This window comes from Biomphalaria glabrata, chromosome 5 (assembly GCF_947242115.1).
Source record: "Biomphalaria glabrata chromosome 5, xgBioGlab47.1, whole genome shotgun sequence".
Taxonomy (NCBI): domain Eukaryota; kingdom Metazoa; phylum Mollusca; class Gastropoda; family Planorbidae; genus Biomphalaria; species Biomphalaria glabrata.
In genome coordinates, this window is record NC_074715.1 from 347,501 (window position 1) to 374,853 (window position 27,353).

At 38.2% G+C, this 27,353-nt stretch overlaps 1 protein-coding gene across 1 annotated transcript in view; it reads right to left on the minus strand.

Moving 5' to 3' along the window:
- Positions 1-27,353, minus strand: part of LOC129926467 (uncharacterized) — a 232,390-nt gene that overhangs the window by 10,587 nt on the left and 194,450 nt on the right. The window contains exon 2 of the mRNA XM_056030679.1: positions 39-135. The gene's annotated coding sequence lies outside the window, so the exon portion shown is untranslated. The remainder of the gene's footprint in view (positions 1-38; positions 136-27,353) is intronic.

Consider the following 27,353-nt stretch of genomic DNA (forward strand, 5'->3'; position numbering starts at 1 on the left):
TGTTTTTAACCCGATGTGACTGTCAAATGACTCCGTACCGTTCGTATTGGCTGACGTCATCCAAACACACTCTGGTGACGTAGTTCACAGACAACACAAAGCCAATAGCGAGGTCAAGAAAACTGCAGTCCAAACCTACAACACAATAAAGCACCAAAATTTACAATGTTGAAATGTTCATTTGAAACTGGAACATTCCTAAAACTAAAAGCGGCCATGGCCTTCAAAAATTTTTTTAACCAAAGAGGATGAATAATAACAAGAGGGGAAACAAACGCTTTTGTAACGTTTAGACATAAAATCAAGAAATTTGCAATCCCCCCCCCCCCCCCAAGGCCGAATCTGGTTCTGGAAGAAAAGCGTGCCGAATGTAAAATGGTTGGTTCCTCTACCAGCAAAGCTAGTGCCACATCAACCTGCATGTGTGGAAGATATTGTGACATTGTCTCAGAAAAGGGCTCTATAACTTTTACAGTCAAATGACTGAAAGTAGCCAACACTTACTGGTTTCTTAAGTTTAACTCGTGTAGCCAGATTTTTCAAAAGGAAATACATTATTTATTAATCATTTCTATTCTATGTATTTCTTCTTCAACATAGCGACAGCAGAAAGTTAATACAATAGTTCAGGATAGGCAACCTTTTTTATTTGAGGGCGCATTACAAATTTTGGGTGGGAATGGGGGGGGGGGGCACACATAAATAAAATATGTATTTACAACTTAGAAAGACACAACAGCTAACTATGTATAATGTCTTTCGATTCATATTTATATCGCATTTTACACTTACATTCATTATTTTACACTCGCAATTGAAGAATTACAACAGAGTTTACAGATTGAATCTTGTTCGCGGAGATGCGATAATTGTAAATTTTAAAAGTAGTATTGTTATATAATTTGTTTACTGTGGGGCGTGGTAGTTTAGATGTAAGGCTCTTGGCTTCCAAAGCAAGGAGTCTCGGGTTCGAATCCCAGTAAAAAATGGTTTTGAATTTCAGCCAAGAAACGCATTTATAAAGTTTAAACATAAATAATTTGTATTTTAATTTTTTTTTCCCGTTGCAGGTATTTTTATAGTATGACTTTACAGAAACAAAAAGGACGAGCTTTCCAATGAGGCCAAACATGGAGGGATCCCTTTAATCATTCGACTGTTGAAGTAGGTAGACAGTTGTGCTGGTCACATGACACCCTCGTTAACAGTGGCCATAGAAACAGATTACCTTTACATCATCTGGCCTATAAATCGCAGGGTCTGAAAAGGGTGTGATAGTAAGTGTATGTGTTTTGCGTGGCTGGTAGTGCAGTGTGTGTGCCTGTGTATGAAATGACCAGTGGACCTTGAGTGTTCATGCTTGAGTGAACAGCAGTGTGTCAGGGACTGTGTGTACAACAGGTTTAATGTTGGAATTGACCTTTATAGTATATTCCTCTTCCATGCAGCCTAAGCCAGTAAATACATCTGCGTAGCCTGAGAGTGTATCGTCCTCTATAAAGTCAACTCTTCTGATTAAATTCATTTGTTGGCAGCCTGGTAGACCCATAATTGGCTTTGAATGTGTCTCCACAATTTGAAATTCTATTATGGCTGTCTTACTTTTAACAGTACATTTAATGTGTGCTTTGCCAACAACATTCAATCTTTCTCCACTGTAAGTAGTAAGTTTGGATGTTGTTTCGAGAAGTTTCTTTCTTTTTAATTGCTTGAAGATTCTGTATGGGAGAATATTGACTTGTGCTCCAGTATCCAACGTGAATGTGACTTGTTTGTTTTCAACAGTAATGAGTGAGTTCCATTCGTTGCTTAGACTATGGGAGCCAATACTGCCGATGAAAAATGTTTCCTCAACGGAGTCATCTCGACCTTCTGACTTCACTATACTTACAGGCTTTGATCTGCACACTGACGAAAAATGACCTTTTTTATGACATTTGTGACAGGTTTCCCCATAAGCTGGGCACTGACGTTGTCTGTGTTCCTTGCCACAATAGCTCACATTTCCTTTTGTTCTTTTAAAGCTATTGGTAGCTGAATTCACAACTTGTACCCCACTTTCTTCATTCATGAGCTTAAGCTGCCATTCAGTTGCCTCAGCAGCCCGACATATATTTTCTGCCTTGTTAAGGTCTAGATCTGGTTCTCTCAAAAGTCTTGCTCGGGTGTTCTCATTCCTTATGCCACCAACTATCCTATCCTTTATTAGGGAATCTTTAAGCAAATCAAACTCACATGTCTTTGCCTTGAGTTTGATGTCAATGACAAAGTTGTCAAATGACTCTCCTTCATGTTGAGAACGCTGGAAAAAAACACGTCTTTCACTGGTAACATTTTTTCTTGGTAGACAGTACTTCTCGAACTTATTAAGAATGCAGTGAAGTGTATGGAAGGACTTGCTAATCTCACATTCATTACATTCATTGTCCGTCCATTGGAAAGTGTTATAGACTTGCACTGCTTCTTGGCCGATCACATGCAATAATGTCATAGACTGTACTTCTCTGCTTTTTGTATCCAGTCCACTTGCTATCGAATATATCTGAAAGGATTGTTTGAACCTTTTCCAATTTTCTGCTACGTTGCCATTTAATTCCAGCGGTTGTGGCGGGTGGAGTCGGTCCATCTGACACCATGTAATAGACTAAAACAACACCGAGTTTTTACCGAGATACTCAAAATTATCAGCTCCAATTTTTTCCCAAGGAAGTACAGGAGTATCATGTGGTAACAATGTGCCAGGGACTGTGTGTAAAAGGAAGTCAGAGTATAGAGAACAAGTGGCTGGAGTAGAGAGCATAAATAAGGACGAATAAAATCATTGTGTTTATTGAAGCTCGTGTTGTTTTAGTCTATTACAGGGGAACTATCTTTACTACCGTGTATAACAAACTAGATTTACATATAACTTTTCTATTTCCCTTCAGAATAATAATTCTTCGTCCGAGAGTTTCAAAACCATAACTATAGAATAGGTCTGTGTTTAAGATGTGTTGACTCTCGAAACATTGTTTTTTTTTTTTCATACCCAACCCCCGCCCAAGACGTGACATCGGGAATTCCCGGTATTTTAATTATTATGCCAGACATTTGAATTGAATACTAAGATCAGTGTGAAATATATTTATATGATTTCTTATCCTGAAGAGCGTGACATGTGACCCTATATCTATGCATCAGTCAAGCAGAAGACAGGGAAAAAAATCCGTGGCCTGGCGTGGGAACAATGTGTACGTTATCTTCATAATTAGATTTACATAATGCGAAGTGAAAGGAGATAAAATTGCAGCACTGTCATGAGAAGAATGAATCTTCGGTTGCATTAACAGTTTATTTCTTTTTGAGATCATTCGGAGGGGGCCTGCTGAGTGGTATAGCGCTTGGCTTCCGAACCGGGCGTCACGGGTTCAAATCCTGGTAAAGACTGGGATTCTTAATTTCGGGATGTTGTCCAATAAGCTCTTGAGGGTACCTGACATTAGTTTGGGAAACTTAAAAGTGGTTGGTCGTTGTGCTGGCCACATGACACCCTCTTTAATCGTAGGCCACAGAAACAGATGGCCATTACATCGATCTGCCCTATAGATCGCAATGTCTGAAAGTGGAACTTTACTAGTTCATTGGTGTGTGAATGGGGGATGGCTGGAGATACTAATTATGGCAGTGATGCCTAGCTTACGGGCCTCTAGCATCTCCGGCACGTAAAAGGACCCCATATCTCAAATAGATCAGGGACTTTTCAATTCTAAACACGGCACTGAGGTTGGATAATTATTGAATTATGGGAAGTTGGAAACCTCTATTATGTAAATGCTCTCGTGTCGTTTTACGGTGTGAAGTTATGCTATCATTTGATGGAATGGGTGATTCACTTGTGAGATGAATGGTTTATGTATTAATAGTTACATAGCAAGTGACGTAGCTAGGGGGGGGCGGAGGTACCTCACCAGGTGACATCCGTCAGTGCTGACACCACAGTGAATAAATTTAACTTAGCAATAGAAAGCTACAAATAATTTTTTTTTAAATTGATTCCTACTTAATGTTCAAATAATATAATGAACTGAACATTCCTATTAGTCATTGGGCAAACAAAAATAGTGAAACAAATGTCATTATGTGATCAAACCCAATAATAGAATATGCATCCTCCGTTTGGGACCCCTCAACTCAAGAAAACATTAAAAAACTGGAACAGACACAAAATAGAGCAGTGAGACACAAAGATACTTGGGAGGTTGCCCCTACTGGATGTGAAAGTCGTTTAGAGGGTTGGATCACTGGCGAGCAACTCCAAACCCTAGTTTAGTCTCTTGACGACTGGAACATCTTATGTAATATTGGAGGATTAACATACGCTCCAAAGAGACACAACTCAGAACTTTATAATTAATGAAACACTATTGACTATACACATTGTTTGCTAGTACGTTTGTGGATCATCAGATCAATTCAACAAAAATACATCGCCCAACATGGACTATCTACGATAGGAAAACAATTTTCTACTCTCAAAACTCTCCACTAACTCTCTCTCTAACTTTAGTCTGCGACTCTGACAATATCCGTACTCTCACTCTCTCGGAGCCCAGTCACCAACCAAATTAAAAATTCCTACATCTCATCTCTCCCTACACACATTCACGTGGATCTGTTGATCACAATCTCACTATCTCGTGCAAGCCATAGTAAAGAAAAAAACTATACATTTATCCGAACCATTACAATAAGCAAACACAGTTTGTAACATCAGCCATACTTTTATTTGCGAAATTTGAGCTTGAAATACTTGTGCCTTTACCTCGTTTCAATTTTTGACCTCCCTCCACATTTTATTGACAATAAAGCTCACAGTAAAAATTGAAAAATAAATAAATAAAAAGAAGTAGAAATCTAAACAGGCATCTCAAATATTTTTTTATACTAATAAATGGACCGGCCTCTCCCTTCATATCCTGCTAAGAACCACTGATGACCTTGAAAAGTGGAGGGTTTTGTTATGCGAGCTGTCACAGCACCTCTACGACTAAATTCAAGGAACAGATGATGATGATTATAAATAGAATACTTAGATACTGTCCTTGCGAACGCCGGTATGGACAGTATAGAGAGACTTCTTATGGCCCGGCAATTACGCTGGGTAGGGCACGTATCCCGTATGGGAGACGAACGTATGCCAAAGGCAGTCTTTTTTGATGAGCTAAAAGGTGGTTTACGTAACAGAGGCGCCCCACGGAAACGCTTCAAAGACCAGCTTAGGCGTCAACTTTCCTTGGCTGACATAGAAGAGAGCACCTGGTTGCAAGCGGCCTCAGAACGAGACAGCTGAGGTCACTCACGAAGGCCGCGGGATACACATTTGAGACCAAAAGAAGATCCGATGCCGAGGACAAACGCAGACAACGAAAAGAAAATCTAAATCGACCAACTGCGGACAATGGTTATGCTTGCCTTGGATGTGGTAAAATATGTAGGTCACAGCTGGGGCTGCGCAGCCACTTGAAATACTGCACACCTCACTAATCTTCGGACTCGAAGACAAGCCTTATTATTATTAGATACTTATATCTTAGTTCATTGTGTTCAAATATACGGGTAGACATTGACAAAAAGAAGCAGCAGGACTATTGCCAAACGTCTTTTTACAAAGCTTATATTAACTCACTCCGTCTGTCTGTCTGGAAGAATTATTTTACGATTTTCTCCCTTTTCCCATTCTCGAATCAAGTGGCACATTTGCACAATTGTTGTTAGTAATGTTGATCGAAGACAATACATGAATCAATTAAAAAATAATAACCAGTTAGTTTATCAATTAGTGGTAAGTAATAAATTTTGTTTTATATTGAAAATGGATAGGCAAGCCTTGCAGTTTTGATAGATGTAGCAGTGATTGTGCAGTGCTTCCTCTAAGTAAATTTTTTAAAAGTATTTTTTAAATTAGTTTGTTTGTTTTACAAAAGCTAGAGGCGCTTCAACATGTATCTCGATGAAAAAGATGAGACCTTAGATCCAAAAGCTAATAAGAGGTCTCTCTCCATATCAAAACAACGTGATATTTTTGCTGAAACATTGCCGAAACAAGATATCAAAAGCGCAGACGCCAGGTGCCTTAGTTAATAGACAAGGGAACAAAAGATGTATTAGACTATGGTGAATATATTGTTGTTTTTATACACCGGGTAGAAAGAAGGGTGAAAGTGCTCTAGCGTCTGGTGACTACAGATGCTCAACTTGTGAACTTGTGACCGCAGCTGTGTGTTAAGGATTGGCAAAGGGTGAACACTACCTATCGAGACGTAAAATGCCACAGATAAATCAGACAGCGGATTCTGAATAGGCCTAATGTTTCCCTACGCAGCTTTTTAAAGAATAATAAGCAAAACATGTTTCTGGTCGCGTAAACTTCGTACTGTCACCTAGGTGGTCCGTGTCGCCCGCCGCCATGAGAGAATTTGGGGCTAGGATGTAATACATTTTTAATTCTAAAGAAACATTCGATAAATATTTGTAAAACAAAATAGTAATGGCAATTATGAGCATTATTAAAATTACATAAACAACTAATGTTGTTTAAAATATAATCGTTTACATTTCTTTGTTTTGTACCTATCTATCAATGTAGTAATTAGCTCTTGTATTGGGGTTCAACAACGACTTAAACACCTATCTTTTTTTTTTATTGAGCTATAAACTCACCTAACGGCACATGTGTAGAGTTGCCGTAAGTCATAAATACGTGCTTGCTCTGTCATTGCTATGAAAAGATCTTCTGCGATGTTCTACACATTTACTAACACATCGTACGTTGTATTTGCATAAAAGCCTATATATACTTATTGGGCGCAATGGTTTCATGGAAAGAGTGAGAGTCTCGACCTTGAGTGACATGCCCCTATTTCATTCAATAAATGAATAAGTTTATAATAAAAACACATATGAACCAGAGTACGAAGCTAAGAGCATAGCCACCCGATGATAACAAAGTTTGCAATCTTTCCAGTTTCCCCCCTCTCTCTCTGACTCTCTGTAGCTCACCTCCATCAAATGACTAAACTAACATCTTCTTTAAATTTCCTTTTATTGAAAGTCGAGTCTTATGTTCGTTTCCGTGTTTGTCTTTTTTTTTTTTATAATTGTTTATTATTTATAATTATATAAAACTCTCTGCTTAAAATCCATGATAGAAGTTTTCATTGAAAAATTAAAGAAAATTGATATAAGCACGTTTCATTTTCCCAATTAATTTGTATTATTTTTTTTTAAAGGGGGGGGGGGCTGCCATGTTTGACATTAATGTTGTACATGTTTCGGATGTTCCTCCTGAATTGAAAATAATTTACTTCCTAGTCCTAACCTCTCGCAGGACGATGGGGGATGGGAGCTAGCAGTGTATGAACCTGCGACCATCGACAAGTCCGAACAACAGTCTAGCGCGCATAGCGCGCGACCAGGCAGCCATCCTACATGTATGCTAAGAATCGTTGTTTGTTTTAAGCCAAGGATAAGAGGTCAGTTGGGGTCAACATTCCAAAGTCAGGACAGGACTGTATTTGACCAGTTGTTCTGCTACACATCCACACATACGAGTGTGTGTACACGTTGTTTTGTTTTATTTATTTATTTATTTTATTGTCAAGTGACCAGGGGACCTGGTCCCCAAAGAGCCAGGATGACCTGGGTACTTATCTTATATAATACAGACGTTACTTCACCAAATAACATGATCACGTCCTACGCGTCATGCATATTAACCAATGACTTACATTCTGCCAAGTCACTGGTTTACCTGGCTAGCTTAGGCAACCCATTCCATGCTCTAATAGCACTAGGGAAGAAGGAGTATTTGTACAAATTTGTCCTAGCATATGGGACGAGGAATGTGCATTTATCTTTGTGTCTTTCTGAGTATTTTATTAAATTTGTTTTTGTATTTGAAGATTATGGTTCAGTGTTTTATGTATAATTGCTGCTTCACTTTGGGGACAAAGCATAGTAAAGTTCCTCTTGTAGTCTATGGGGCAGATGATGTAAACGTCATCTGTTTCTGAGGCCTCCGGTTAACTAGGGTGTCATGTGGCCAGAACAACAACCAACCGCCTTTACTTTTCCCCAACTAATGTAAGGTGCCCATTAGAGCTGGGTGGACTCAGAGGCACCCGAAAATTACGAAATTAAAAATCCCAGCCTTCAGCAGGATTCGAACCCCCAGACCATGGTTCGGAAGACAAGCTTTACCACTCAGCCACCGCGCCTACAAAGCGTAGTCGGCGGCTTTTTTTTTTTTACCGCCTACGGTTGTTTTTCTATTGTTGTCATATAACTTACACAACGACCAGTTGAAATAGTCGCGCCTAGTGACAAGAGGTCTCAATCGAATTGTCCTATTGGAGGAAGCAAATGATAAGCAAAGATTTTATTTTAGAGAGAAGGAAAAAAGAAATGAGAAAAAGGCGGGAGGGGGAAAGAGTTGCTGTAAACAAAAAAGCAGTTATTTCCCTTTTACGAAAGTTCGGCGTTACACAGCCATAAATAAATATATTTATAATGCCTAGTTTTTATATTGATCGATTGGACCTGATATATTAGATTTCAGAACATTAACTCCACTCACAAGTGCGAATATCTATTCATTTGTTTTTACTGGCAAGAAGAACGAAAGGTCAACTTTGTAGGGGAACTAATTAGTCGAGAGAAGTGAAGATGTTACATATAAATGAGTACTCATTTTATTTTGGAAACTATAGAATCGTGTCTCTACAGGTAACTTTGGTGCATATACTGCCCTACAGCTGAGAGTCAATGTGGTAAAACAGGGGTTCACAACCTGGGGGTCGATTGACAATTTGCCAGGGGTCGCCAAAGACCATTGAAAAAATGGATTGTTATTGTCTATTCTTCAATTGCTGTGTGTGTGCGGGGGAGGGGGGGTCGCGGCTAAGTGGGGAATTGTAAAAAGTGTCGCCGAGCATAAAAGGTTGAGAACCGTAGAATCTCCCACCATTTCCAGGGCTGTTAAGTTGCCACTTTGATCTGCCAAGAGATATCTGCTCTCTCTATCTAAAAGTTAAAGATGTATCTTCAACACAGAAAATATATACGTCTTACATATATTAATGTGTTAATCGACCAAAGTATGTGGGAGGAGACAGCCCAAGACCAAGCTCTCTCTCTCTCTCTCTCTTTCTCTCTCTCTCTCTCTCTTTCTTTCTCTCTTTCACAATTTCAAGGGTTTTATTTTCTATTTCACTCAAATTTTGAAATTGCCTGTCTTAATTGGTACAAATACATTTTGTGTGTGTGTGAGTGTGTGAGTGAGAGAGAGAACCTATTTGTGAATCCTTTCAAAGCGAGAGATTGCCGATAATAATTTATTCTATAAAGGATTGCTTAGGCTGCTTTTCAAAATCATGCATTCTTTAATGCGTTGCATATATTGTTTTCTTTTAAAGAGCATTATATTCGAGTCTTTTCAGAATTAATATTCCCATAATCATTTACTCCTTTTGTACCTCTACTGTCTTTTTTATTTATTTATTCCTAAATGGACCGATAGTTTCAGAATATAGTGACTCGAAACACAAAAGCCTTTGACGGTGGGCCGTTTTCAACTTTTCGTAAACTAATGATAATGATTATCACGATTGTATTTTGGAGAGATGTGCATTTTGTCCATAATCATCTAACATACGCTGGATTCGGAAGTGCCTATAAATTTGTCAAACACACCTATAGGACAAAATGAAGCAACTCAGCCTTGAATATTTTTCTTCAATTGATATAAAACTGTGTAACTTAAATGTAAGCCCTTACTTACAAGCATGGGTTCTAAACTTTTTAACCCAACGGCCCAGTATGTTAAAGTCAACAACACAAAATCCCCAACTCGAGTACTATGTACGGGTGCTCCACAAGGTTGTGTACTTTCTCCTGTACTATACACTCTTTACACTAATGACATAAGAAGCATCTATGACTCAATTTAAACTCATGAAATTCGCTGATGATACTGCCATAGTCAGTTTTATTTCAGGAGACGAAACTCAGTATCGAAACTCGATAGAAGAGTTTACAAACTGGTGCACCGACAACTTTCTAGAACTGAATGTAACAAAAACTAAAGAACTAATAGATTTTAGAAAGAAAAAAAAACTATACGTGAACTGCAAATAAACACTACATCTATAGAACAAGTAAAGGCATATAAATATCTAGGCGTTATCATCAACAACAAGCTTTCATGGGAAGACCACCTTGGAACTCTGACAAAGAAAACAGCCCATCGACTCTTTTTTTCTATACAAACTCAATAGCTTTAAACTAAACAAGAAGATCCTTGAGACTTTTTACGGCGCGACTATACAAAATCTGCTAACATACGGAATAACTTGTTGGCAAGACAACGCCTCATCTAAACTGTTGCGACGTCTAGAAAACATCATTAAAAAAGCATCAAAAATTACACTCACAACATTACCACATTTTGAACAAAAGTGCCTAAGAAAAATCGAAAAAATCTTGGAAGACAACGGCCACCCGCTCCCTCAGAACTACGTCAGGTCCCTGCGAAGTGGGCGACTGCTGTCAATCAAAACAAGAACGGAGCGGTACAAAAACTCGTTCGTACCTCACTCGGTCCGGCGCCTTCGACACGGAGGTCACGCTCGGTCAGACTCTAACACCGCCCCTCATTGATCAGGGAACATGAAATGCACCACGATACCTGTGTGTAGTCGCTGAATGAACTCTTTATGTTGTCTGTTGTATTTATGTGTATTTTTCTGTTGTGTTGTCTTTATATGAGAAAAGAGTCCTTGTAATCACAACAAATTTCCGTAAGGATCAATAAAGCAGTCTTAGTCTTAGTCTTAAAATAAATAATCCTAAGTACAAGTCATTATACATTGACTTGAAATAGGCCTAAAACAGGTTAAGGCATTTCCTTGTGGCGACCCGTACATGATAAAATTTACGTTCGAGACTCTCTTAGAAGCTGGGGACCTAGAGGAGTGATGTAGGCTCCCGCGGTAGGTCCGTGAGAAAAAAGTTGGTCATAAGTAAAACGCAAATAAGTTTCACTTTTCATTTTTACTAATTTAATGCTATGTTTAGAATCCAAGATTACATAGGGCCTAATGAAATTTTACTAAAACGAGTCCGTTGTCTTTGGTTTTTTTTTTTTATAATGTTGCCTACATAATTTTAAGCGTTGTATAAAGTTCTTACTGGAGATAGAATTGAACACTCGGCGGGTTTCTGCTCAAGCCGGGTCCCGGCGCTCAGCGTATTGTGGTGTTAACAGCTTCAGAAATTCTTTCTCCTTGTTTTTACACCTTTTTTTTCGTAATAAGAAGAAAGAATATAAAAAAAAGGTCAATATTAATGAGTTTTCTTTTACAACGCACTATTCATCTCAGTAAAACAAAATAATCTAGTAATAAAGAGGCAGCCATGGTTAATAGTATAATTCGATGAACATTCCAGGCCAAAAGTACAGGGGCGGACTGGCTATATGGGCAAACGGGCAAATGCCCGGATGGCCGGTACCTAAATGGCCGGTCTGGTCGCGACGAAAGGAAAAAAATTCAATGTAGACAACTTTTTAAAAAAAAAGTGACAGCAGCAAGACACAAAGGCCCGAACACATTTTCTTTTTTTCTTATTACAATTAATTTTGTTTGAAATTCAACAAGAATATGAAAAACAAAACATTATACACTGTACGTATTATCATTTGCAAAACGTTAGGCCGTACTTTCGTACTTTCTGCTACGCACGAGCGACATGGACTGCTTTGAAGTCTTTGAGGTTGTGTTTGGCCTAATCATTTTGCAGGTCTGCATGGGCCTTTGATGGCACTTCCATTTTTTTTCGCTCCTTCCCTCTCCCGTCTTTTAATGGTTCCAATGAAATTTAACCAAGAAGAGGGATGAGAGAGGTTAAATTAGAAAACATTGATATAACGCATCAAAAAAAATTAAATAAATAAATAAAGATAGGTGCGACAATTAGCTCTTTAACAATACTTAATAGAAATTAACTTTAACACATCCATACAGCCGCGAAATAGCAAACCACCCAACTTATTCACAGCTCAATATGGGTATAAAGCTCTACTTTCTGCGATTTGGAAAGAAAAAGAAAGTTTCTTTTTGTTTATTTTTAATAACATAGATCTACAAATACTACACTTAAGGCTTACAAAAAAAATATTTAATTAAAAAATAAATCTAGATCTAAATCAATTTTTATACTATTATAATTAATGGCAAACTTATGCTTAGTATGAAGTCATTAATGATGAAAATTATTACAATAATTACAATAATTTATATAACACTGTCACATCCGATATTTATTGAAAGGAGATTTATATTTTAAATAATGGGTCATGGTATATTCATATACAAATCGCGTTTTTGAGAATGCTAGAAGGAAGCAAGAGCTTTTCACATTAAGTAAGTGCCTCTCTAACCGTTCTGCTTTCTCTTATCTTTTAATGGAATGGGTTGCCTGAGTCAGCCAGGAAAACTCTTGATTTAGCATATTTTAAGTCACAGATCAACATGCATGACTATGCATCAATCCAGTTTTCGATGCGTTATCAAACTTTATATATTTTGTAGAGAATTAGGCTTACACCTATAATATAACACATGGGCGTAGCCGTGAGGGGAGGGTCTTCAAACAAGCACTTGCCTCAGACCTCATTGTCTAAAAGAGAAACTTTACTTACTGCCCCAGTGCAGCCAACTTAAAGCAAACTACAGTTACCAAACTGAGCGTAACCAAAAGGGGTTTTGTGGTTTCCCTTCCCCCTCCAATACAAAAACTAAAGCATTTTACCATTTTCTACCAAACGCTGGACTCCATTGAATAGCTGATTTGGTTTTTTATTTTTTTTTTTTAGCAGAAGAGTAGCAGGCTAATTGCACTGTAGATACCTCAGAATATGCATTTTTTAAGGTTAAAATAACGGAAATAATGCTTCACCCCGGACCCCACTGGGGGGAGCTCACAGCGCTCCCCCGGACTCCCTAGCTGCCCTTTGGCGGTGTGTACTGTCTTTCCACTAATTATAGGAAGAGAGTATTTTATGGTAGAAAAAACTTTGAAAGAATGAAAGATCATAATTTAATTAATTACATATACACACACCCTAATATATATATATATATATTATATATATATATATAAATTGCGGAGTGGGGTAAAAATCCCCCCCCAACCGAAAATATATGACATGCCATTTGTGGGCCGGTTTATTTGGTAATGCCCGGGCCGATTTTGATACCCAGTCCGCCCCTGCAAAAGGTATATATAGCACACGGACGTCAGTAATGGGCGTGATATTTTTAAAGATCATCTTCGTGCTAAGTAAGACATCTCTGTCGCGGAGCATTTTTAAATATTTATATATAGATATTTATAAAGTAGTGAGGGGCGAGTCGATTGTTACTGAAATTATCCTATTGGATAAACTGGCTTCTAGAAAAGAATTCATTTTAAATTGTATACAGTTTTCAAGTTGTGTGGAAATCCTTTCGTCATGCCGATTCTTGAGGTCCCCGGATACAGTATGAGAAACATTGAGTTAAGTGCTATGTGAACTAATAGAGCGTGACTAGTCACCTTTTTTTTTTAGAGTTTAATGAAGAACAACACAGCTAGTTTCACGACCCAAAATAGCGACTTGAATTGAAACATTTGATCGTATAGGATCATCATTCACATGCGCATAAACACAAATACACACACACACACGCCGATACGAACACATGAAATTTATTTCCTATGAGCATATTCATGTTTTGGTTTTGTGATGAAATAAGAGAAACAGAAATTAATAATTGAAGAGACCAAGCACTACACGTGACCTAGACTGTTGAACCGTTGGGATACCAAACATGATCTGTCGACCATCTTTTTCCATTCCTCTCTATCTTTTGCCTGGGCTAGAATCTCTTTCAATTATAGGCCCGACCATTTATTTACCTTGTCCTCCCAGAGTCCCATCGCTTTCTCCGTCTGCCTCTTCTTCTTTATTCTGGTGCTGTTTAATGAAGGAAGATCTTTGCAAGAAATGAGGCCTTGTGATGAGGCCTTGTGATTTGTCCATAAAGTTATAGTTTGAGGTTTTTGACAGTTGTTAGCAGGTCGTTTTGGAGTCCAATCTCCGTTGTGATCTTAATTCTTATCTGTTCCTTTGTGATGCTGACTTTGTATGGGATGTCTAGGATCCTCATATATTAAATATATATCATCTAAATTTCATTGCTAGAATCTTTCTCTCTAGTTCCACAGTCATCGTCCAAGATTCACACACCTAAGAATGTGGCAGTGACCAGGGAGCGCATCGGTCTGAATTTAGTGTCGAGGGTTATGGCTTTGTCTTTTCAAGTTGTTTCAATTTTTTGCAGGTGCAGCTGTCATTTTTCTCCACAATCTTATCTCCACATTTCTTCACATTCCCACATTAACTTTCTTATCTTCACAATTTCATCTCCACATTATTATATTCACATTCTCATATTAACATTCTTATCTCCACATTTTCATCTCTACATTCTCATCTTCACATTCTTCTTTCTATATTCGGTGTTTTAGTTTGTAATACATTAAATACAATGTGATTGAAAAGTTATTGACTTTTAATTTAATGTATTAACTGAACAAAATAAATAAGTATTTTAAAACATCAAAAATCATGCAAAGCAACGCGCATTCCGTTCAAACTTTCTGCATTCCTTGGGATTCGCGTAGGCTACCACACTTTGGAAAGACTGTGTTAGAAGAGACAATTACCTGGCCGAGTCTAGATGAAACATTGTGGACTAAGGGAGCAATGGGTATGGCCATTTCAAAAAGTGTAACAATTACAAAGTGATTTTAAACAAGGTTACAAAGACGGTATGGAAACACAAACTCAAAATCAGCACCCGAAGTGGTCTACCCAGGCAGGTAAAAAGGCAGATTTCAATATTTTCAGAAAGAATATCAGAATAAAATTCCATCAAAAGCTAATGACAGAGAAGATTGGTAAAAGAAAGTTGACAGATTCTGTGTGGTGTCCCAATGGTCCAGCAGACCAAGGAATAGGTGAAAGTAAAGGTGAAGCTAAATGTGAACGTGGTCTAACTGGTGTCATATAATAATCTTCTAATTGATCTAATTGTATTTTATGATTATCTTATTGATCTAATTGTTTTGTAAAGGGTCAATCTCTTATTCAAAGTCTCAAGGGGAAAAAAATAATTTCCGTAAAAAAAAAATCCTTTAGTTCAGTGTCCCAGTACAAAAGCTCTGCAGTTTACGCGATAATATGAATAACTACTTATTAATTAATGTTTTAAATAGATTTTTTTTCTCTTAAAAAAAAGTAAACATTCTTTTTGTAAATGTAATAGTTAGTACGACAGAACGTATCTAACGTAGTATTAAATTTGTAAACAAATATTCATATTTTACAAAAAAAAAAAAACTAAAGCCGTTTGCATAAATGTCTTAAAAATATGGTAATTGGTTATATCAAGTACTAAATAGCCTCAAGTGTTTGTTACTATTAATAGTGAATAGTTGTAAAAATGGTGTATTTTTATGAAAAAAAAACTGCTTGAATAGTTGATTTTAAAAATTAAATTTTCAATTTTAGAAAAAAAAAAGGAGATGTTGCATCAGAACTTTGAATGGAGTAAAATATCATGATGTCGGAGTTTCAATATCTTTTCTATTTTACGGACGGACAGTCGGACGGAAGGATAGACAAACCACATAAAACTAATAGCGTCGTTTCCCCTTTCGGGGGCCGCTAAAAAAGAGAGAAGACGTTGACCTTAATACCCTGTAGACTAGACACGTGTTATTGTCACGAGATTTAACCTGTGCTGAACGCGGGAAATAAGGAAGATGATGACATTGATTTAATTCATGTTGGAGTGGGAAAGTATCACATAACAAGAAAAAGAAAAAAAAATATCACTTTAAAAAATAAAGCTTATATTTTGAATAATTGTATCAATTGTTTTGTATTAGTTATGTAATCCAACTTGTAATAGATCTAGATTTTTCTAGACTAATATTAATAATAATTGTGTGCCATTAGAAACATATGTGAGAAATAACGTGTACAAAACATTTTACCAGGCAGACAGAGTGAGTTGATATAAGCTTTAAAAAAAAAGTTGACCTCCCATCTTTTAACAAAGACATCGAAGTGGCTATACATTTTTTTATCAATATTTAAGAAGCCTTTTGTATTCGACAAATATAATATAATAGATCTATAATTTTCATTTCGGGAAAGTCCTATTTTTAGACTTCGAACCAAGTTTCTTTTATTTTTTTAACAGAGTATGACGTGGATAAATCAAAAGAGACTCGATCGTATAGGGAATTGTCTAATTGGGAACAAGAAGAGGCGCTAAAAATGGCATGTGCTAAAAAGAGCTTTTGTTTGACCTTATTGTTACAAAACGTTTTTGCTGTTGGTGCACTTGGTGATGGTCTTGGTACCCTCACTGACAGCATGCTCGGCCAACTCACCAGGAGGAAGGAGAAGGGCGGCAGTATGAATCTCAGAGAAGTGATGGTGATGTGTTTGTTGTAGTGAGCTAAACTGTTAGCTTCAGTGGTGGTGATGCGTTTGTTGTAGTGAGCTAAACTGTTAGCTTCAGTGGTGGTGATGTGTTTATTGTAGTGAGCTAAACTGTTAGCTTCAGTGTTGGTGATGTGTTTGTTGTAGTGAGCTTAACTGTTAGCTTCAGTGGTGGTGATGTGTTTGTTGTAGTGAGCTAAACTGTTAGCTTCAGTGGTGGTGATGTGTTTGTTGTAGTGAGCTAAACTGTTAGCTTCAGTGGTGGTGATGTGTTTGTGGTAGTGAGCTAAACTGTTAGCTTCAGTGGTGGTGATGTGTTTGTGGTAGTGAGCTAAACTGTTAGCTTCAGTGTTGGTGATGTGTTTGTTGTAGTGAGATAAACTGTTAGCTTCAGTGGTGGTGATGTGTTTGTTGTAGTGAGATAAACTGTTAGCTTCAGTGGTGGTGATGTGTTTGTTGTAGTGAGCTAAACTGTTAGCTTCAGTGGTGGTGATGTGTTTGTTGTAGTGAGCTAAACTGTTAGCTTCAGTGGTGGTGATGTGTTTGTGGTAGTGAGATAAACTGTTAGTTTCAGTGGTGGTGATGTGTTTGTTGTAGTGAGCTAAACTGTTAGCTTCAGTGGTGGTGATGTGTTTGTTGTAGTGAGATAAACTGTTAGCTTCAGTGGTGGTGATGTGTTTGTTGTAGTGAGCTAAACTGTTAGCTTCAGTGGTGGTGATGTGTTTGTTGTAGTGAGCTAAACTGTTAGCTTCAGTGGTGGTGATGTGTTTGTTGTAGTGAGCTAAACTGTTAGCTTCAGTGGTGGTGATGTGTTTGTTGTAGTGAGCTAAACTGTTAGCTTCAGTGGTGGTGATGTGTTTGTGGTAGTGAGCTAAACTGTTAGCTTCAGTGGTGGTGATGTGTTTGTTGTAGTGAGATAAACTGTTAGCTTCAGTGGTGGTGATGTGTTTGTTGTAGTGAGATAAACTGTTAGCTTCAGTGGTGGTGATGTGTTTGTTGTAGTGAGCTAAACTGTTAGCTTCAGTGGTGGTGATGTGTTTGTGGTAGTGAGCTAAACTGTTAGCTTCAGTGGTGGTGATGTGTTTGTTGTAGTGAGATAAACTGTTAGTTTCAGTGGTGGTGATGTGTTTGTTGTAGTGAGCTAAACTGTTAGCTTCAGTGGTGGTGATGTGTTTGTTGTAGTGAGATAAACTGTTAGCTTCAGTGGTGGTGATGTGTTTGTTGTAGTGAGCTAAACTGTTAGCTTCAGTGGTGGTGATGTGTTTGTGGTAGTGAGCTAAACTGTTAGCTTCAGTGGTGGTGATGTGTTTGTTGTAGTGAGATAAACTGTTAGTTTCAGTGGTGGTGATGTGTTTGTTGTAGTGAGCTAAACTGTTAGCTTCAGTGGTGGTGATGTGTTTGTTGTAGTGAGCTAAAATGTTAGCTTCAGTGGTGGTGATGTGTTTGTGGTAGTGAGATAAACTGTTAGCTTCAGTGGTGGTGATGTGTTTGTTGTAGTGAGCTAAACTGTTAGCTTCAGTGGTGGTGATGTGTTTGTGGTAGTGAGCTAAACTGTTAGCTTCAGTGGTGGTGATGTGTTTGTTGTAGTGAGATAAACTGTTAGCTTCAGTGGTGGTGATGTGTTTGTTGTAGTGAGATAAACTGTTAGCTTCAGTGGTGGTGATGTGTTTGTTGTAGTGAGCTAAACTGTTAGCTTCAGTGGTGGTGATGTGTTTGTGGTAGTGAGCTAAACTGTTAGCTTCAGTGGTGGTGATGTGTTTGTTGTAGTGAGATAAACTGTTAGTTTCAGTGGTGGTGATGTGTTTGTTGTAGTGAGCTAAACTGTTAGCTTCAGTGGTGGTGATGTGTTTGTTGTAGTGAGCTAAAAGGTTAGCTTCAGTGGTGGTGATGTGTTTGTGGTAGTGAGATAAACTGTTAGCTTCAGTGGTGGTGATGTGTTTGTTGTAGTGAGCTAAACTGTTAGCTTCAGTGGTGGTGATGTGTTTGTGGTAGTGAGCTAAACTGTTAGCTTCAGTGGTGGTGATGTGTTTGTTGTAGTGAGATAAACTGTTAGCTTCAGTGGTGGTGATGTGTTTGTTGTAGTGAGCTAAACTGTTAGCTTCAGTGGTGGTGATGTGTTTGTGGTAGTGAGCTAAACTGTTAGCTTCAGTGGTGGTGATGTGTTTGTTGTAGTGAGATAAACTGTTAGCTTCAGTGGTGGTGATGTGTTTGTTGTAGTGAGATAAACTGTTAGCTTCAGTGGTGGTGATGTGTTTGTTGTAGTGAGCTAAACTGTTAGCTTCAGTGGTGGTGATGTGTTTGTGGTAGTGAGCTAAACTGTTAGCTTCAGTGGTGGTGATGTGTTTGTTGTAGTGAGATAAACTGTTAGTTTCAGTGGTGGTGATGTGTTTGTTGTAGTGAGCTAAACTGTTAGCTTCAGTGGTGGTGATGTGTTTGTTGTAGTGAGCTAAAATGTTAGCTTCAGTGGTGGTGATGTGTTTGTGGTAGTGAGATAAACTGTTAGCTTCAGTGGTGGTGATGTGTTTGTTGTAGTGAGCTAAACTGTTAGCTTCAGTGGTGGTGCGCCCAAAGAGTTCATTGGGTTCATGATAGAGACATGGCTTTTGAGGAGATACCTAGTGTCACAGTGCTCTTGTTTCAAAACTTTGGAAATTTAGATGCTATAGCTTTCATAAGCTTTCCTTTTCTTTTACCACTGGTGCGTAAAACTCTAACCTTGCCGACTTTAATTCTTGGCTCCACTTGACGATACTTTAAGTGACCTAGTTTTCAATCTGTGCGTTGCAAAACTGAGAGTGACGACGAAGCGGTCCCTTGCGTGGAAATCGGGCGAGCACGCCACAGAAAACGAACGCGTCGAACCAATAGGAGTGCTGCTTTTTTTTTACAGTATTAATTAAAATATATCAAAGCTCTTCGAAAGAACATACACTTTTTAAACCAGGTTGACACAAAATGAGTTAGTGTTGCTCCCATATGGTCTGCCTAGTGTGCAGTAGAACTACAAACCGTCATGGGCATAGAATTGTGATGTTTCGTTGCACGCTTTACATTTATTATCGTTTACATGATTGATCCCTGAAAATTTCTTCTCATAATTAGCATAGAGGGTTTTATTTTTTTTTTAAATAAGACTTTTAAAAAAAAATTCCCCTTTCAGACCTTGCTTAAGAAAATTGATGTCAGCTGGGTGGACTCACCAGGATTCGAACCCCGGAACCGGTTCGGAAACCAAGCGCTTTACCACTCAGCCACCACGCCTCCAAAATAAGACTTATATCAAAATAATTTTTAGATACTAAGTAGATTTCAAATTAGATATATTGATATTGGGGCGATGTAGCTGATTATTTAAAGAAAAATGTTTTTTCAAATTTGGGCTATTGACATATTTAAATTCTGCGTAAAAAGTTGTGATAGTAAAGATTTTAACATTTTTTTTTTGCTTCACTAGTCGACCGGCGGCGTAGCATACGCCGCTATTTTGCAGGGCCGGCCTTAGGTGACCTCAGTGGGCTCCGCACTTTTATAGGACCCACGCTAATTCTAGGTTTACGTTGTGAGTTTTGATACTACTCTGAACTTTGATTCTTCATCGTCAGTGAACATTCGTCCTGGCTAGAAGATACATGGAGAGAGAGCATAAAGGAAGGGTCTCAGATTGCAGATGCCATACACTACAGAAGCAGAAAGAAGGGTGATAACGCAACGGCGCCTAGTGATTACATATGCCCAACCTGCGATTGCAGCTGTGTATCAAGGATTGGCCTATTAAGTCACAAAAAGTTGAAAAGGGAAAAGATCGTCTCTCGAGACGTAAAATGCCACAGATTTAATCTGAACTATATCATTATATATATTTATATTCATTTATTATTATCATTAATCACATGTCATTTTCATTGTATAAATATTGTTATAAACCTTGTGGTGAGACAGATGGGGGTAGTGCTGTGTGTGTTTTGGACTACGCAAATCGCCCCAGGCCAGCGCTAGACGAGCGGTCAACCGTGAAGAAAAACAGTACACGCCAGTTCGGCAAAGACCCGTACACGTGTTGTAAATATTACGCACACAAGTCACGGCGATTGTGATCAACCAGAGGTCAAGCGACGTTCCATCTAATTCTAGAAGGCCTATGGACCCTATATAAGAGAGAGTGTGTTAGAGTCAAGACACTTCACGTTACCTCGCAATGTGACCAGTACGAGGCGAAGTCAGAAACAATCACCACACTGGAAATTCAACAACTCACTTTTAACTAGAGATGGGAATCGAACCCAACTTTTAAAGTTCGGGTTCGGTTCGGTTCGGTCAGATTTAAGTTCGAGTTCGGTTCGGTTCGATGACGAGTATAGTTCGGGTTCGGTTCGGTCAGGTCTAAAGTTCGGGTTCGGCTCGGTTCGATGTTATGAAATTATGTAATAGCAAAATTAAGTTATAAGGTTTAATACAATTTATCAGATAAAACACTTTAAGTTTAATTTTTACATAAAACAAATACTTTGCAACATATAATAGGCCTATGGGCAATACTTTTTCAAAAAAAATGTTGCCTACATACATTTTAAGCATTGTAAAAATTTCGTAATGGAGATAGAATTAAAGATGCGGCAGGTTTTTGCTCAAGTCGGCAAGTGGTTTAATTCTGGGCATGACTCGGAGCTAAGCGTATTCTAACCTTTTTCTCTTAGTAAGAAGAGATTTTTTTTTTAAAGTCTAATATCGATGTGCTTTCTTTCAGAACGCACTATTCATCATAATAAAAAAACAAATATTCTTCTTCTAAAGACGTCTCTATCGAGGATTTTTTCTTTTCACACATAAGTCGTCACTATAATAAATTGCAATATACGGAAGAAATTCAACTATTCTGAGACAAAAAATGCAGAAGAATCTCAATAGCGGAGATGTTTTAAAATGTTTTCTTCAAAACGTTTTGACCCATATTGTGCATACGCGCCTCGCAAAAAGCAGTCTACAGTTGACAAGGTCTTAGAAGATAAAATGACATCTCCTACTTAATATATTTTAATTTTTAAACATGTAATTATACTAATATTCAGATAAGTTAAACTGAAAATAAAACTTTTTTTTCCACGCCCCCTCTCCTTGTTAGTTGGTCGTTTGTTTTTCGCTTACAAACAGCTAGTACAATTGAACCAATAAAGGCGTTTTATATTTTTACCGGTAAGGATAGTATAGAGGGACTTCTATGGTCCGTCAGTTACGCTGGGCAGGGCACGTATCCCGTATGGGAGACGAACGCATGCCAAAGACAGTCTTATTTTTTTTTTTTGTGAGCTAAAAGGTGGCCGCCATAACAGAGGCGCCCCCACGGAAACGCTTCAAAGACCAGCTTAGGAATCAACTTTGCTTAGCTGACATAGAAGAGAGCACCTGGTTACATGCGGCCTCAGAACGAGTCAGTTGGAGTTCACTCCCGAAGGCCTCGGGATACACATTTGAGACCAAAAGAAAATCCGCTGCCGAGGACAAACGCAGACGCGAAAAGAAAAACTAAATGGACCACCTGCAGACAGTGGTTATGCTTGCCCTGGATGTGGCAAAATATGTTTTATGCAGACAGTGGTTATGCTTGCCCTGGATGTGGCAAAATATGTAGGTCACATCTGGGACTGCGCAGCCATGGGAAAAACATTCCTCACTAATCTTCGGACTCGAAGACCAGCCTTATAATAACATATAAACTTAATAAACTTTAATATAAAGTTATTATGTGAACAACTCAATATAGCCTAACTGTTATTACAATATTCACATATTTAGCTTTTGATAGAGATGTAATATTAATGAAATATACTGATATTTAAACGAAATCTAGGTCTCAAGATTGTCTGCCGTTTCACATTTGCATTACGCTAATTTCATCATACTCAATGCATAAACACAAATCAGTCGCTTAACCTCTTCTTATCGCCACGAGACACCACACACACACACACTCTCTATGACACCCCTTTTTGTCAGGAAGTTGCGTCTCCCCATCCCCCAATTCAAGGTACTCGCCATCCCCCCCCACGGGGGAGGACCCAAAGTTTGAGAAACGCTACATTAAAAATACTGATGATCAATAATGCAAAACAAAATAATAGTACAAATATTCAGGGGCGTTGCTAGGAATTTTTCATCATTTGAGGGCCCGGGAGGGGCTAGACCTCTTTGGGGGCTCCTGCATTTTACGTAATATTGAATATTGTAAAAACACAAATTTTCCATTTCTTGATACGCCACTGATAATATTCCAATATGGAATACTTCACAATTTTGTAAAAATAAATCACTAAATAGAAGATAATTAAAATGTATTTTAAACTAGAACACAAATGAACTTAATGTAGATTTATATCTACACTCTATAATCAGCAAAAAATATTCTACTCTCAACTAACAGCCATCTCAAATAAAAGTGACAATATTTTAATGTTGACTTTCTACTTACTAGGGAGTCTAGATCTAGAATCTAGATCTAATTAGAGGGCGCCAATTCAAATCAAAACCAATATTGCAAACAGCCCGCGAAAATTCAAGGCCAGGGGGGAGTCGGCACATACGGAAAAACCCATGGGAACCCCAGCGCTCCGCTTTTTTTTTTTCTTTTTAAAGTTTTCAAAATACCCCCCCCCCCCTTTCCCAAGTTTTCAAAGTATAATGGAATTGGAATTGAAATAAAATATTTAAGTAATTTTTTTTATATTTTTGGATGTACAAATTGCAAAATTAGTTCGGTTAAGATAAAGAGGGTTCGTTCGGTTCGGTTCGTACCAAGCAGTTTCAAAGTTCGGGTTCGGTTCGGTCATAAGTGAGGTTCGAGTTCGGTTCGTTCGGTTCGGGTTCGGTTCGTTTCCCATCTCTACTTTTAACAGACACAAATTACCTTAAAAACATAGCTTTAATGCAAAACACTTTCGACACAACGGACCCAAACACTAACCAGAAGACCTTTGGGCACTACTTAAACGAAGCATAAAACAACAAACAATAATAATAGCCACACAAAACAACAAGCAGCACACAACAAGAAAAACATCTGAAAAGAAAAACTCCAAACACTACAAGAAGACTCAATCGACATCGAGACAACACAACAAGAACTACAAACACTTTTAGACTATAAATACACAGGGGCACAAAAAATATACAGACAAAGAACCATAACAGAAGGGCCAAACAAAGCCTTCCTAACCATAGAACAGAATATACAAAGAAAACGCAACATAGATAAAATAACAGACACACTAGGCAACACACAAGAAGACAATAAAAATATAGCTGAGGCATTCAAACAACACTTCCAAAGCATTTACACGAAAGACGCAAAGGCACAAAATGAAACACTAAAATTTTGCAAACAACTAAAAGAAGAAGACAAAACCGCAACAGACACACTACTCACACTCCGCGACATAGAGATAGCAGTTAACAGCCTTCAAAACGATAAAACATCCGGACCAGACGGCCTAACAGCGGAATTCTACAAAGCCTTTCTGCCCCTTATAGGCCCTATCCTTATAACAATTTTTAATAATGCACAAGAAAATGGCAAACTTCCGCATCTCTTCAGTGAGGCTTACATCACTGTGCTAGAGAAAGACAAAAACAACCCAACATTAATAAACAACTACAGACCCATCTCCCTTCTCACACAGATTACAAAATCCTAGCCAAAACACTAGCGAACAAACACACCCAAATCAACACTGAAGCACACTAGGAAGAAACATAGATACAATGAACCACCGCATACGCGACATCATAACATACGCAGACATAAAAAACAGACAACTAGCGCGTCTGACCATCGATCAGGAGAAGGTATTCGATAGAGTAGACCACAACTTCCTATTCAAAATTCTTGAAAACAAACAACACAGGAAACAAAATAATAAAGTGGATTAAACTAATGTACTCTGACCCACAGAGCAGCGTACTAGTGAACCACACCTTGTCTAACCCATTCCCTGTGGAGCGATCAGTTAGACAGGGCTGCCCCCTCTCCCCCACACTATACACATTATGTATAGAACATCTCCTACAAAAGATTAGGGAGGACACAACAATAAAAGGCCTAGCAGTCCCGGGCGACCAAACCACCATCAAAATACAAGCATGCGCAGACGACACCACTTTCCTCATAACACACACAAACGACATAACGAACATAATACAACATTTTTTAAAAATACGGCCAAGCCAGTGGTTCCAAAATAAATTTAGGGAAATCCGCCATAATGGGAGTAGGCAAATGGAAACAGAAAAGATTTCCCGAAGGCCTATAAAGCGGAAAGACCCTAAAGATATGCGGGATCACGTGGACGCCAAACCCCTACATACCACACAGTGAAACATGGGATACACTCATCATCCAAAGAGCACAAAAGACACTAGATAAATACAAACACATAGGTATGACAATCTTTGGTAGAGCCCACATCTACAACACACTAATACTCCCCAAAGTCATCTTATCAAGCAACCACAACAGAACCCCCACCACAGTTCATACAAACACTAAATAAAATCACTCGCAGCTTTATTTTTAAGAACACAATAGCAAACGTAAAACATACAACACTAATACAACACAAGCATAACGGCGGCATAGGACTGCAAGACCTCGCAACTAAGATTCGGGCTCCGAGGCTCAAGAACGTGGGGCAACTGGCCTTCAGAAACCTGCACAACGAGCACATCTCTCCGAGGTCACGGGAGGTCGCCTACCGTTTGATCTTCAACATGACCCCGACCTCGGAGAGAAAAGGCACAAAGAAAGCGTGCAAAATGTGCAGGACCGGAGAACTGGAAGATGCCCCGTCGTCCAAGCAGCAAAAAACACCCTGGGAAGGCTACTGTCCGGGAGCACTGGGGTGCCGGTGGACGTGGCCAGGCCATCACGACAAACCAGATTCCGGCAGCCAGGAGGAGGGAGGCTGACATCCTCGGCAACATAATTGCCGCAACATACAGACAACTGGTCTGGATGACAAGGGCAAATGTCTGGAAGAAAGGCAAAGAAAAGACGGCGGAGAGACTAGAGGAGGAACTGAGAAATATGGTCGACCACCATATCCAGAAAATTAAAATATAAGCCCAAAAAAAAGCACGGCGACCCGTTTCTGGAACTCTAATAGAATTAATCGAAACTCCCGGAAGAAAGTCTTGTGCCCCAAGGGAATGTAGATAAAAATTGTGACAGAGCGGGTCAAAGTGCAACAAAAGGGCAGCCATCCTAATGGCTTGAAAAAAGAATATATACCAATGTGTACATACAATCCCCTCACCCTCCTGTATATAACCATGTCACCTTTTTTATGCTGTATATGTAATTTTGTATTTCTAAAATGTCACCATTTATTTAAATGAAAATATATGTTATCATCTGTAAATATCCATCAATCACCTTTTTATACATATATATATATAGATATTGGGGGAAAAAATTGTATTGCCGTATTTTAAATGTACCATATTTCTATAATTTTTTACCATAAATACTTTCTTTGTCCTGTACCTCTGAACACCAAGTACCATTTTTTTTTAAATTGAAAAAAAAAAATAAAATAAGAGGCAAAAAGACCAAGAAAAGAGGCAAGAAAAAGCCCACCAAAAGAGGCATGAAGCCCAACTCTAATGATGAAAATCAATAAATGCTGAGAATTAAAAAAAAAAAGAAGTCAGAAACAGCACGGTATGTGAAGTCAGTCCTGAGAGAGGCTTGGTTTTTGGACAGTCAGTGTAATGTTGTTGCCAACAGTACAGTGTTTGTAATGTATTTGAAACTGTTACTGTTACTTTGGAGCCCCGAGTTGTGAGGTTCTTTTAGTTCGTTGTGTCGTGTGGTGCAGTTTGAAGAGAGCCTGGATAGTAGAGATTCGTTACAATATCGTTAGATTAAATGTTTAGTTTTATTTAAATCATCATACACATCGTTTATTAGTTTATGTACAGCTGGGTGTGTATGGTGTGTCTGTTGGGCTGAGCTTGGGAAATAAAAGTAAATAAGTTATAAGGTAATTATAACATTCACACATTGCCATTAATATTACTTTGAATACCTAGACACATTAATATTCAATAATTAAATCAACGAAGACCTGACACCTACAAAAATTAAAAATAAAAACAATCACTATTAGTCAGTGTCATATACAGAATGTCGTAGGCCTCTGTAAAAATAATTAAGACATTATTTAAAATATTTTAAATGAAAGAATTAGAAAAAATTTAAAAAAAAACGTTTTAAATAAAGCCTAAACTAAGCTATGTGTGGTGACACGGTTACTGTGTGGTCAACAGTGACACACGGTCAAGTGTTGAGTATCGAGAAGTAGGGGACTTGGGGGCAGTGACTAGTGTGTAAACAAGAGAGAGAGAGAAAGTCAGCGAGTGAAGTTGGGTATCTGTCTATAACGTTGTCGTGTATATATGTTTGAGGTCAGAACCTCGTGGTTCCATCAAATTCTATTGCCATGTATTTTAAGACTGTTTTTATTTGGTAGATGTTATGGTGTGTGTGTGTGTGTGTTTATATGGTGATTGTGGGAAGAGATTAGTGATTGGTTGTGAATGATGCAACATAGGTGGCATTGCCATCCTTTGGTGTTAGAACATGAGACTGAAAGATTGTGCTATTATAGTGAGCTAGTTTTTTTTTAAAGATATTATTACTAAAGTCTACTAAATTTATTTCATTTGATCACAAGTTATTTTGTCTATATTAGAAATAAAGTTATATTTA